We start from the raw sequence: 13,527 nt of genomic DNA, 5'->3' as shown, positions 1-13,527 counted from the left end.
AACAAATGAGCAGCTCGGTGGGCAAATGACAGCCAGCCAAGGTCAACCCATCACAGGCAGAGAAATGAGTGGAGAGTGGGTGGAGGCGTCCTGCTCTATCTGCTTTCACCTAGAGTTGCAGGGGACTCGTTTTCTCCTTTTTGAGCAGTACCTGCTAATTGTCGGTGTTCTAAAGCTTACCTTGCTTGCTGTTAGTTACTTCGGGCAACAAATTTAAAAATATAGGACCCAAGCAAATTGGTCCAACAAAAAATAGGAAAATTCATTGAACAAACTGGTAAACATCAGCTATTCTTAATTAGAGTTATTTTTCTTTTTTATGTGACTTTCTTTATACATCTATGAGTGTCCCTTATCACTGTAAGAAACTTTTCCCTCCTCAGCTGCACTGGACAAATTCCTCCAAAGTGGCGAAAGCACACGAAAGGTCAGCTGTATCCTGAGAGTTTGGGTTGCTCAGTGCCTTGTGCACTGCAGAGAAACATTATAAGCTCAAATGTGCTAAGCATTTCATGTCCTTGAAAGAAAAGTAAGGGTCCTCCCTATGTTATGACAAGTATTTCTGGACCATAAATATAGTTAAAATAACCTTTAATTTTGTGAGAGGCATCTGCACTTAAATTTTACTATGAATTTGGCAGAACCCACAGATCCAACCTGTCTCACATGCTGGTGTGCATGATTAAAGGGATGCAGGCTGGCCCAGCCAAGGAGGTGTGCTGCATTCCTACTTAATGTGCGTTACCGTTGCCAAGTAACATAAATTCAGTGCTGCAGTCAATACTGCCATAAGTCAACAGCTACCCTCCAGCTAGGCATCAATCTTGAAATGAGTTGCTAAGATGCAAACATAACCTTTTCATAATTTCTCTGCAATGGAATATTCCTATGTGCCTCTAATTCTTTCTCTTCCCACCAAGGTATGGGCAAAAGAATGTGACAAAAATATTTGCTGTCAGCAACTTTTAACACTAAGTGGTCTGTCATCATTTCTTTAACACTGTCAACAGTTATTTCACTCAGTTCAAAGTTTTGGCATCTTGCTTTCTGATCAGCTGGTTGAATCTGGAATCAAGACTTCCAAGAATTTCCTTCCTTGTCCAGTTAACCAGACTGTCTGGGCTTACATGACACAAGGCTGTGCAAGTTTTGAGTCTCAGATGTTCAGTGAGAAAACATCTCTATAGTTCCCAGTATACAATGAAGCTCAAAGGAAGCAGACAGAATGCCCTCTTTTCACCCTAAGCAAGCACAAGGTCACAAGTAAGCCCAGATTAAAAATAAAAATAAAAAATAAATTTAAAAAAATTAAAAAAAAAACACAAAAAAAAACCCAAAAAACAAAAAAACCCTAACAAACAAAAAAACAACAACAACAACAACAACAACAACAAACCAAAACCCCCCCCCCAAAAAAAAAAAACCACAAGAAAAGGGAAAACCAAAGAAAACCAAATCCCTTTCATGCTGTGCTGGTTCTGGCTGGAGTAGTTAATTTTCTTCACAGTGGCTGGTATGGGTCTGTGTTTTGGATTTGTGCTGAACACAGGGTTGATAATATAGACAGGTTTTTTTATTGCTGTTATTGCAAGGACTACACAGTCCCTTTTCTGCTTTCCATAGTGCCACACTGGTTGAGAAGTTGAGGGTGCATGGGAGGCCGGGAGCCAGGACAGCACCAAAATGGTGACCCAAACTGACCAAAGGGATATTCCAGACCATGTGACATCATGCTCAGTACATAAAGTAGAGGGAAGAAGGAGGAAGGGGAGGACATTTGGATTGATGGTATTTGTGTTCCCAAGTTACCCTTTCTTGTGATGGGACCCTGGTCTCTTGGAGATGGCTGAACACCTGCCTGCCCATGGGAAGCTCTGAATTAATCCCTTGCTTTGCTTTGCTTGTGCGTGCAGTTTTGCTTTCTCTATCAAGTTGCCTTTATCTCAACTCACAAGTTTTTCTAGCTTTTACATTTCCCATTTTCTCCCTGATCTCACTGGTGGGGGAGTGAGTGACCAGCTGCATGGGGCTTGGCTGCTAGATGGGGTTAAACCACAACACATATCACACATACCCTTTTGGTATGATCAAGCAAAGGACTTACAGGTGTGGAATCTCAAAATACACAAAGTTAATTTGGTTCCAATGAAAAGGTAAAGACATGTTTACTTTGTTAAATCTGTGAAAGTTATGAAAGGTTTGTTAAATGCTCTGAGAGCTTTGCACGGTGGAACTGCATATGTGAAAGCCACAGGAGGCATCTTACCTCTACCGAAGTAAAGGGTGCAAACAGTTTCCACTGGAGAGCAATAAATGCCAGGATGTCTTGAGCCAGGATATTCAGAGGCTAGGATTATAAATAAGGGAGGAAAGAGTTTAGGTTTAGGTTTATTTAGGTTTAACAGAGATTTTAGTTAATTCTTATTTAATGGATTCAGGTTCAGTCCCCATTCAACTAACAGATGGAAATTAAAATGGAAATATTACAGGTTTTTGACTATTTTTAAACTTCACAAGAAACAGACTTCAGCAACTGAAAATGTACCTGAGAAATTAATAGGAAAAATTAAGGAGTCTGATAGAATGTATTTTTTATTTGCTCAGTTGTTTTACCCCTCAAAAAGACTCATAATACTGAATGGCAGCAACATATGCATATATAGCTAGACAGCTGGACTAGACAGAATTATTTTTGGTAATTGATATATCCAAGTTGCATCTTTCCAGCAGCAGCATCATAGACTTAGTCACTTCTTGCTTATTGAGATTTGGTTCATCTGCAATGCATTGACTGGATTCTTTTTTTCAGAGCATCAAGGTCTCTATATAAAGCTCATGAAATCTTAAAACTGAAAGAAATTTCAGTTCTTAAACTGTACTTTCAAGGTCAGCTATATTTAACATTGATTCTGTGATGTCATTATTTTTGTTCTCTGAGCAAAGAATGTCTCTCATTTATGTGTGTGTTAGACAGAATTTTGTGTTACCATTGGCCAGATTTTAGAGTATGACTACTATCTGTGACCACTATAAACATATGATGAAATGCATATGTTCATACAGTTTTTGCTCTTTATCTTTTTTTTGTCCAATGACATTTATAAAGCTTCAGGAGAAGAAACAACCCAATGGTTACAGCTGACCTTTTAATAAAATACCATGAGGTTCCTTAAAGAACTGTTCACATCAGAGAGTCTTTGTTGTTGTGTTAGCAGGCTTCATCACTTATTCCTTAGGTGCTATCCTATGCTCATTTCTGTTTCAGGATATGTACTTCAGATCACTTTATGTTGCAGTCAGGTGTTTTATAACATGGCAGGAATCCACGAGCTCAAAATGTTGCTTAAAAATACTTTAATTTAAATGTTACTTGTAAGACAAACTAAGAGGGTTTTTAGCTTGATTTTCTTAAAAAAAAAAAAAAAAAAAAAAAAAAAAGCCAAAACCTGTAATCACACTGTACATCTTTCCAGTTCTTACCTTTTGAGTCCACCAACTACCTACACATCTCAGAGCACTGGATGTGTCCAAGATATAAAGATCCTACAACTTCATGAACAGCAGCTACAGAAAGTACTGCTGTCTTCACAGAGGACCCACAAAGGAGAATGTTTTTTTTCCTGCTGGGATGATTGTCCATTTTCCTAAGCAACAAAAGGCCACCCAGGATATACACAGATAAGTACACACAGAAGCTACCAAAATGTGTGGTACAGCCACCAAACTGCATGAACAGTTTATTGCACATGGTGGCTTCTTCCCTGCAAAAGACAGAAGGGAATATAGGAGAACAGTGTGGTGAATACAGTATGGTATTTAAGGAGACATATATATCACACCATAAGAATTTTATGAGAGATTGCATTAATTTTAACTTCGACATGTAGAGGGAAAACACCCCCCTCTATTTTAAAATGCATCATTTTTTATGCCCAGAGAACATTCCGTTCTGCAACAGCACACTTATTTCTTTAGTCTTGAGGCAAAATACTCAGTCGGTAAAATCTGTCTTCCCTTTAGTTTTGTTGATGATAATGACCATTGTCACTATTCTTATACATTTCAAGTGTTCGTAATTTCAGCATTTGTTCAAAGTTTCAAGTCCTAATAGCACTGAGTCAATTATTTTTGCATGATAATGATTTGTAAACACTTAGAGTGAGCCGAATCAAGGAGAGGACACAGGAAGAAATTTGCTGCACTTTTTGTAGTAGCGACTATGAAATACAAAGAGGTGACCATTAAAAACAAAGCTTGTGCTGCAGCATCCTTCTTGGATATGGATTTAACTGAGAATATGTTGTTGAGGGAAGAAGATACTTGGGATTTGAAAGAAAGTGCAGCAGTTTTCTCAGGATTATGTATTTGAGTGAGTTTTCACAGACTGGTTCCTGCATTTAACTACTGATTTTGCTTTTTTACTTAATCACTGTTATACTTCTTGGGAACATGCTTGGTAAATGGGGGATTTTTGCCACTCTCTCCCTTACTGCAGCTCAACTGATGCTGTAACTTATGCTGCAAGCACCATTTAATGAATTAACCAGAGGCTGGAGAGGTGGCTGTTTACATTTGCACAGAATGGAATTAAGGATAGCAATGTGGCTTTTTCATAACAAAAGGGGCCTGAGATGCTGCAGAATGATCTCCATAAATGGTCCTTCCACTTCAAATCCCAATGCTGTACACAAGATTTCTCCTACCCTTACATGGCCAAGGTAGTAGATTGAGTAGAAGTGCACCTCAAGGGCAAATGGGGGGGTCTGGTACTATTCTATATTGCCTCTATTGCATCTGTCACTCCTAGCATAGCTGAAGAAAGCAGCCTTTTCTAGATGGCATTAAAGGGAAAAAATCCCATTAAACAAACAAAACAACAAAAAAAAAACTGCAAACAAAGCAAAACAGAACAAAAACAAAAACAAAAATGAAACCAAAACTCAAACCAAACAAACAAACAAAAAAGCCAACAAAACAAAGCAAACAACCAAACAAAAAAAAACCATGAACCCAAACTACCAAAACCATTACTAAAACCCACTTTCCAACTTTCAAATAAGATAGTTTTGAGGTTGAATTTTTTGCATTGCATCTGAGATGTTATTCCCTATACACACACACACATTTTCTTTCTGGCTTGGGTTTGGTAGATATACTGTGGTCCAACACAAAAGCTGCATCCCCTTTGATTTTCTGTTTTAACTCCTTGCTGAACTGCAAGCTGAGGAGTATTTGATAACAACTTCAAAAGCTGTGACTCACTGAACCCTGGATAAAGGGTTGGTCTTTGATCCCAACAGCCTTACCAAGGTTATCTCAGGTGAGCAAGTGCCTCTTCCCCAGGCACGTGGGACCCAGCAAACCTGGGCCTCCAAACTCACCTCTTAATGAGCTAAGCAGCATCCTACTTGCTGGATATACATATCCAGGTAGTACATATCCTGGTTTGCTGCCTAAACAGCCCTTGTTTTCACTTTCCTCAGAGGACAGTCTAGACCTGCAGAAGTCTTCTCAGGCAATTCACTTGACAGTTCTGCTACAATATAGGATGGTACTGGATGGGGCTTTGAGCAACCTGGTCCAGTGAAAAGTGTCCCCGCCCATAGCAGGGAGCTTGGAATTAGATGGTCTTTAAGGTCCCTTCCAACCCAAACCATTCTATGATTCTATCAATATTCCTCTTGGCCCAGAGGCTCTTGGCACATATTCTCAGCTGAATTTTTCTCCAGCTGCTCACTCCTGACTGGCTTCTCCAGCAATCTTCTGGGAACACTCTCCCTAAGGGAAAATGTGCCACTCTGCCTCATGAAACAAGACACAAGGCCACTGCAGTATAATAAAATAATATCCAGTTTCAATAGCTGTTTTGCCCCTACTGGGACAGTGCTGCCACATTGAAACTTGTATCTGTTGAGGTGCTGCACTAGACTCGTCTGTAGCCAATGTGAGACAAAAGTTTTGCATCTTTTAATTTACTTTTTACAAGCCATGCTGCCCATTAAAATTTCCGCATGACCACATTACTGAGCAATTTAAATCAGAGGAGAGCTTTCATTAACAAGTTTGATGAGTTGATTTGTGTTTGACTCCAATCATTACAATCCTATCTGTGCATGCTAGATATATTTCCTCTAGTGTCAGAGGTAAAGGTTATTATCCTACTTTAAGTATTTGGTTTTTAACACTTTCCACTGGACTGATCATGGAAAGACCTCTTCAATATAGATTAATTTTCTACAATCTTCTCTGAGCTCTATGTATGTTTTGAGGTTCAAGACACCAAGAGTGCAAGAACTACAGGTATCTTGAGAGACAATGAAAGCTGTCTTTTACAGCAATCTAGTCGTATTAATGTGCATCAAGGTCTGCTTTTGATGGGTATGCCATTTCCACAGTCTCTTGGTGCTTAGCTATGTAACAGTGTTTTTTTTCACAAGTGCATACTCACTAGCTACAATAGATACATCATCTGTCTCTCTCACTGACAAGAGATAGATCCTACTTCCTCCATCCCATTTAACCACAGTCTTCCCTCAAGACCACCTTTACCTAAAACACTTTGTTTGTTCAACATCTAGCATGTGACCAGGAGGTCAAGAGAGTTATTTCTGCCCTCAGCCGTAATGAAACCCAGCCTGGAGTGCTGCACCCAGCTCTGCAGCCCCAAACATAGGAGGGATGTGGACCTGTAGGAGTGAGTCCAGAGGAGGGTCAGGAACATGAGCAGAGGTCTGCAGCACCTCTCCCATGAGGACTGCCTGAGAGAGTTTGGATTGTTCAGTCTGGGGAAGAGACTTTATGGCATCTTTACAGTACCTGAAGGGGGCCTTCCAGAGAGCTGGAGAGGGACTTTTAACAAGCAGTGATAGTATAAGGGGGCATGGCTTCAAACTGATAGAAGGCAGATTTAGATTAGATATCAGGAAAAAATTCTTTACTGTGAGGGTGACAAGGCTCTGGGTTCTGAGAAGTTGTGGATGCCCCATGCCTCGCAGTGACCAAAGCCAGGATGGATAGGGCTTTGAACCAACTGGCCTGGTGGAGGCTGTCCCTGTCTATGACAGTGATGTTGGAACTAAATGCCCTTTAAGGTTCCTTCCAACCCAGACCATTCTGTGACTCTCTGATTCTATGTTTGTTTGATCAAACAGCATGTAGGAAGGTCCAAATGTAGCTAGCCAATAAAGCAGCCAGATGATAACTCCTGTCTGCATATATTTAATCAAATCTTCAAACACTGCATCCTGTACTTTCCCATTTTTAAAATACTTCATTTCATTAAGCACACAGTTGAGCCTCAGTCATCACCAGCAGTATGTGTTCACCCTAAACCATGTGTCTTCAATTGCTGTGTTTGGCCACTTCCACCCTCCATATCCCCAGTGCACAATCCCGCAGGCATCTCGCACAGAACTCTCATTTTTCTGACAATGTCTCAGTCATTAGTCTGTTATCTGCTCACCGGTTGCACTCCTGACAGTCACGCTCCATTACCTCATCCATAGTGCTGTAATAATTAGTCTTCCTGTTTACAGGCATAAACAGTATTGCTACAACATGTACACATCTCAAGAAAAACTCCAGGCAAGTAAAACTAGAATATACCCCAACCTAATGCACAGCAAGAATACAATAATCATTTGACCTCTTGTACTGGATAATGCACCTCTATCAGCAAAGATAACAACACTGCCTTTACGTTGGTTGATTGTGTTTCACATTCACTACATGATCCTAAGGAAACACATTTATTGACTTGTTTATTTATAAAAATATCTGCTTTTACATTAGTTGAATTTTCCCTTTGTTTTCTTCACTGTGTTTCTAACAGCTCTGTGTCAGAATACAGAACTTGAAGGAGCATCCTGAAGGATAATTGTATCCTCTTTCAGGCACAGCCTTATACCATTCCTTTCACAAAGAATTATCCAGCTCATTCTTAGACATGGATTTTTTTTTCCCCAATACTATGGAGAGATTTCAAAGAAATCTGGTACAGAACCTCACACTTCTGATGGTTCAGTCTCCAATTGGCATCTTCACTTTATGTATGGCTTTTTAATAACCATTTGTTCACATGCCTCATCACTTCTCTCAGATTTGTCCTTCTTGTTGGGAGCTTAACATTCTTGACTATTGACATGATAATGTTCAACTATGTTTTTATTTTGTTTGGCTACAGAAACAATGTCCTTTTCAATGTCTCACTGTTTGAGAAACAATGTCTTTTATGTCCTCTACATTGGCATCAGGCTCCTCATTCCACTCATCACCCCATCTGTGATTGTCCCAGTATTGCTTAGTCTATCCACAGGAAAGACTGTAAGTTTACACATTTATCCTGATAATATCTTGAAGTCTTTTGTCACATGATTCAAGCTCCTTCCCTGTCTGTTGAAAAGCTACCCCTGAAATTGGATTACTTATCTCTATTCCTTTTGTTTCCCAGCTGACTTCACCTTTTTCAAGCCACCATCTCACAGCTGAACCGTCCAAATATTCACCAGGAGATCCTGGCTTTCAGGGGTCATTAGCTAAACCCTGCTGAACTTACAGAAGGGAAACAATTTTACATTCTACTGAGTGGCTTCAGCTTCCTCCCACCACCCAGGCCATGACACACAAAGAATAACAAACATTCTGTAATCATGCACAAAACTCCAGGAAATTCAGGATATAAACATTAATTCATCCTTGCACCCCATTCACCTCCCTCAGCTCTTACATGTTTGAAAGACTTCTTCAAATCTTTTCACCTGCAGTTGGTGAAAAAACATGCAGTGTAAAACAGATGAAAGCTTCAGTCAAGAGACACTGGTGAGTGTTTGAGCTTGTGCTTCTTCCCCACAGGAAAACACAATTAAAGCTGATCCATTTGTTGCTGGATTACAGTCCCATAAGAATCCCCTTGGAAATTTCATTGCAGAAACAGTGCCACAGAAAACATAAACCAGAATTTTCTTCCTCTGGCAAATTTCATTTAATGCAGATTCTCTTCTCCCTGTGTCTTAAGAAATTCCTTCAGTTTTCACTTGCCCTTAATGATACTTGAATAAAACCAGTAATTTGGCTTTCAAGCAAACAGGCTGTGTGGGCTGTTAGACTGCAGCAAATTGGCCTTCCTAAAAACCCCAACACACACAGTTGGTTTTATCACCAATTAAATAAAGTACTTGAGCCATAACTGGACATTTAGCTTGGAAAAAACAGTACCTTTGCCAGCACTGTGAGAAGAAATAAAAGCTCTGTAGAGCTCTCAGATTTGTGCAGCAGTTTCCTACACTACTTACTAGAAACTGTGACAGACAGGGAAAGATTACAGTCCATCTGTGTTAGCCTTTTAGTTCAGATCAAGAGTGCCCTTTTGAAGTGAACTTCCCAATTTTTCCCATTTACCACATTTTGGTTCACATGGCTGAGCAGTCCTGCAGGTGTCTTTCAAATAAAACTCACCTGTAAGTAGGTTTCCCCAATGTGGAAATGTGAAATGTGTGTATCTTTCCTGTCGAGTCTGCATTGTCAGCTATTTTGCTCTGCAGATCCACCACTGTAATTCCACTGTATTTACTGATGCAGGTGGAGAGCCTAGGTCAACCCAGATGTCTACTGCATAGCTTCATTGCTGGGAACTTTCAGAAATTTCAGGGCTGGAATTCAGCTATGCCTCAAAATGTTTGGGGTTTTCTTCAAATGCCTCTATGCTTGTTAAGGCAGCAAAACAGAACTAAAAGTACTGTATGTATTTACCCACTTGCCAGATATGTGGCATTTCTGCTGGATGTAACATGAAGCAGACACTTCTGGAGTTTGAGCGATTCTCCTTGCACACCTGGAAAAGGAATAAACACAAAGCAATAAACCAGAAATAACTAGCATCCCTCAATCTATTTGACTAGAAAGAATCAAAATACATAGTGAAGTTGTAGATGCATACATCTGCTCATCTTCTGGCCCCAGCTGAAAAATATATGGCCATGTAGTGCTGAGATCACCCTGAAACCTTCAAATGTTGAGAAGACTTTGTGTATTCAAGTCACCCAAGTCCCTTATGGACATCTCTGAGCACCCATTTGTTTTGCTCTGTGTTACTTTTTTTACCACAAGACTGAGAGGGATGAATGTACATTCTGATGGGTGCAACACCACAGCAGGGACACTTTTATCAGGGCTCAAGGAGCAGCAGTTTCTGGGGTGAAGTACTACAGCAGCTCAGAAGTGTACAGCAAAAAGCAACAGCTGGGCACAAGCCATGTAGCCTGATAAGCCTTACAAGAAAAACTCAGAAAGGCAGCATTATAAGGCACTTTTAAAACCACCAATATGCCAAATTCAGAGCAGAAGGGCTTGCTCATTTAAGCACGGGAATACAAATATAACCACATATAAGCAGCTCACCACTATTATTTCATCCCATCCTGTCACACACACAGAGAAACTAGAGCTACATGCATCTATCCCTTGCCAAGAACAGTCTCTAAGGAGAGATTACCATGTGTTATCATCCTGAATTGCATTAATTTGATCGAGGGAAGTTATTAATAGTGGACAACTTCTTTAGCAAATTTCAACCTCATTTGCTGTCAGTATATTATCTACAAACATCTATAAATCCCAAACTACTGATGGCTCTGTAGCTCTTGATAACATTAGAGCTGCAGACAGGGTCTTGAGGGTATGAACAGCCCTTTCTGTCCCATTCTGACTTCTTCTGGTGAAACTCCTACCTCTGCCTATGGCCCAAGACCTCATTTCACCCCATGTCCTAATATGTAGCAATGCCAGTCTTCAGCTCCACACAGCTCTGAACTGCCTGGCCATGGGAACTTGTGGTGTAGGCTGATGTCCCAGACTGGACTCAGACAGTCCACCCCCACCCCCACCCCATCCCCATGGAGGTGCCTCTTGCCCCAGACTGAAGCCCCCATGACTCCCCGGTCCCAGTGAGCAGCTGCTGCATCCAGCACTGGTCACTCAGCATCAGGGACTTGCTCCAGGTGCTTCATAGAGATGACTTCTGCACCCTCTCAGCCTTCCATGAGCACCACTGCTATAAATGCACTTGCTAATACATCTTTGCAAGATTACTTGCACAGCAGGGACAGGTTTCCCTTTGTGCAGCATGCCACCAGCTTTCTTAAAATAGCTACATTAAGAATAAATGAACAAATTTATTTACAAAGCATTGAAAATGCAAAGGAAAACATGATGAGTAAAATTCGGGGTACTGAGTCAAATCAAATATCATCCAGCTGAAAATAAGTATCTAAAAAAATGAAAAAATAAAATGTCTCCTTCACCTCACAGGAGCCACTGTATAAGGACAAGGGGAGAGAGGAATGCTTTCCACAAATGAAATTTGAATGTCAGTCTGAGAAACCTGCAGAAAACTGGAAACTTCTATTTTCCCTGTTCAGCCTGAGCAACCTGAAAACAGTCTAACTGTTCAAGAAGTGCTGCAAAACATTGAGAATTAATTCCTTTTAAATTGTCATCCTAAATTCAACACACCTAATTTAGAAAGCACCCATCAGTTCTGAAAATCTTGTTTTTCATCTGAGAACTTAACAATAGTGAGACACAGGGGACACAAGCAAAGTTAACATCTGGGTGGCAGAATTATTAATACAGTGGAGTTTTTTTATGGATGCCTAACCTTTTTTTCTACTAATATGACATGAGGGTTACCATGTGCAATTTCAGTACTTGGTGAGACTAGGACAGGGACACCGAGAAATGTTACTAAGAAGTTGGTTCAGTAAAGATTGCAAATTTGCATTTATTTGGAATAAAAGGCAAGATGTCTGCCAGAGAGCTGAACATGAGCTTTGTGACAAAGCAAAGATATCTACAAAGTCTGCAATAGGATGAACTCCAAGAAAACATATAGCTTAGGATAAAATTATCAAGTACGGTAAGTGGTGAAACAGATGAACACATTAAAAGACTTTTTGGGAATTTAAGCTCAGCTGGGAGCTGTATTTAATTCCCTTCCATAATTTATATTTAGCCAATGTTCTTCACAATTCTGCTGCTGTAATTAGTGCATGCAATTGGGGAAAAAATTATTGAAGATAGGTGTTCATGAGAACACACTTATAAACACCTGAGTATCAAAGCAACAGTGAAAGAAACAGCACAGAGGTAGCCAAGTGCCTATGGACAGCTAGGAATTATTGGGAGACACCATCTTCAGTCTGTTACTTTGCTTTCTTTCCACCACCACCCCTCCCCTCTTTTTTTTCTTAGGTTGTTCCTATCAGTAACCCCAAAGAATATATCTGTCATCCTGTTCAGAAGGTGAAAAAATAAGCTCTCCTCTGAAGTGCCAGCTGAAAGGATTATAGTAGCCAGAAAAGAGTCTTTAATGGAAAGAGGAGAAACCTTCCATGAAAGAGATATCTCCAAACTAATAATGTCTGCACTAAAAAGCATAAAAGAAAGTTAGCTTAAACCAGAACTAGTATCCTACAGAAAGAGTAATAGTTGCTGTTTTAACAATTCCATTCAATCACATAATTGCAAAATGTTCTCAGCTGCAAGGGACCTGTAAGGATCATCAATATCCAGCTTCTGGCCCATCGCAGAACAGCCCACGTGCCAAAAAGTCACACCATGTGCCTGAGAATGTTGTCCAAATGCTTCTTGCACTCTGTCAGGCTTGGTGCTGTGACAACTTCCCCGGGGAGTCTGTTCAGCATCCAACCATCCTCTGGGTCAAAAACCTTTTCCTGCTATCCAACCTAAAACTCCCCTGGCTCAGTTTCAGACTATTCCTTTGGGTCCTGTCACTGTTCCTGACAGTGAAGAGATCAGTGCCTGCCCCTCCACTTCCCCTTGTGAGGAAGCTGCTGACTGCGATGGGCTCCCCCCTCAGTCTCCTTCTCTCCAGGCTGAACAGACCCAAGTTCCTTGTATAGCTTCCCCTCAAGGCCCTTCACCCTTCACTGCAGCCTCTGCAAAACCATTCTCAACTGGAAAAGGACCAGGCAAAGGTGACTGGAGAAAAATTTCTTTCTCTACATCCCCTTTTCCTTCCTTGCCCAGCCTCAAAGCCCGCGCACAGGAGTGCAGAGCCCCTGCAGAGCCCCCACCAGCCTGGCCTCCTCCTGTCCTGGGATGAGGAGGGAACAGGCTCACAGCGGTGCCCTCGTCCTTTGCCTTCCCCGGCAGTGAGGGGGCAGTGGGGCTGGCTGGCTCCGAGAGGCTCCCAAAGCCAGTCAGCACTGCTGCTCCTATGGGGCCCATCCTGCGGGCTCTGAGTGTCCGTGAGTGGTACAAACCAATACCCAGGGAGGAGTCTGTCATCCAAAAGAGTCCTCAAAACCAGGGACCTCACTAGACAGGAAAGCTGGACTGGACAAACGTACATCAGGCCAATATGGTCAATCAGATGGCAGTTTATATACACTTCAATATAGTTTACAAAGGCATTCTCACTGCTAACATTGTTTACCTTTGTCTTAAGGTGGACTAAACTTCACACTATAAACCTATACTACTTCACACCCAGAAAGCCCAGTGCTCTCC

At 41.1% G+C, this 13,527-nt stretch overlaps 1 protein-coding gene across 2 annotated transcripts in view; it reads right to left on the bottom strand.

Annotated features, from left to right (window-relative positions):
- Window positions 1–13,527, bottom strand: part of NPSR1 (neuropeptide S receptor 1) — a 143,454-nt gene that overhangs the window by 86,167 nt on the left and 43,760 nt on the right. For both annotated transcript variants that reach the window (XM_085573324.1, XM_085573325.1), the window contains exon 3: window positions 2,267–9,829. The gene's annotated coding sequence lies outside the window, so the exon portion shown is untranslated. The remainder of the gene's footprint in view (window positions 1–2,266; window positions 9,830–13,527) is intronic.

This window comes from Lonchura striata, chromosome 2 (genome assembly GCF_050655825.1).
Source record: "Lonchura striata isolate lonStrDom1 chromosome 2, ASM5065582v1, whole genome shotgun sequence".
Lineage (NCBI taxonomy): Eukaryota > Metazoa > Chordata > Aves > Passeriformes > Estrildidae > Lonchura > Lonchura striata.
The sequence above is the reverse complement of the archived record's forward strand: the minus strand, read 5'-3'. Positions and strand labels throughout refer to the sequence as shown.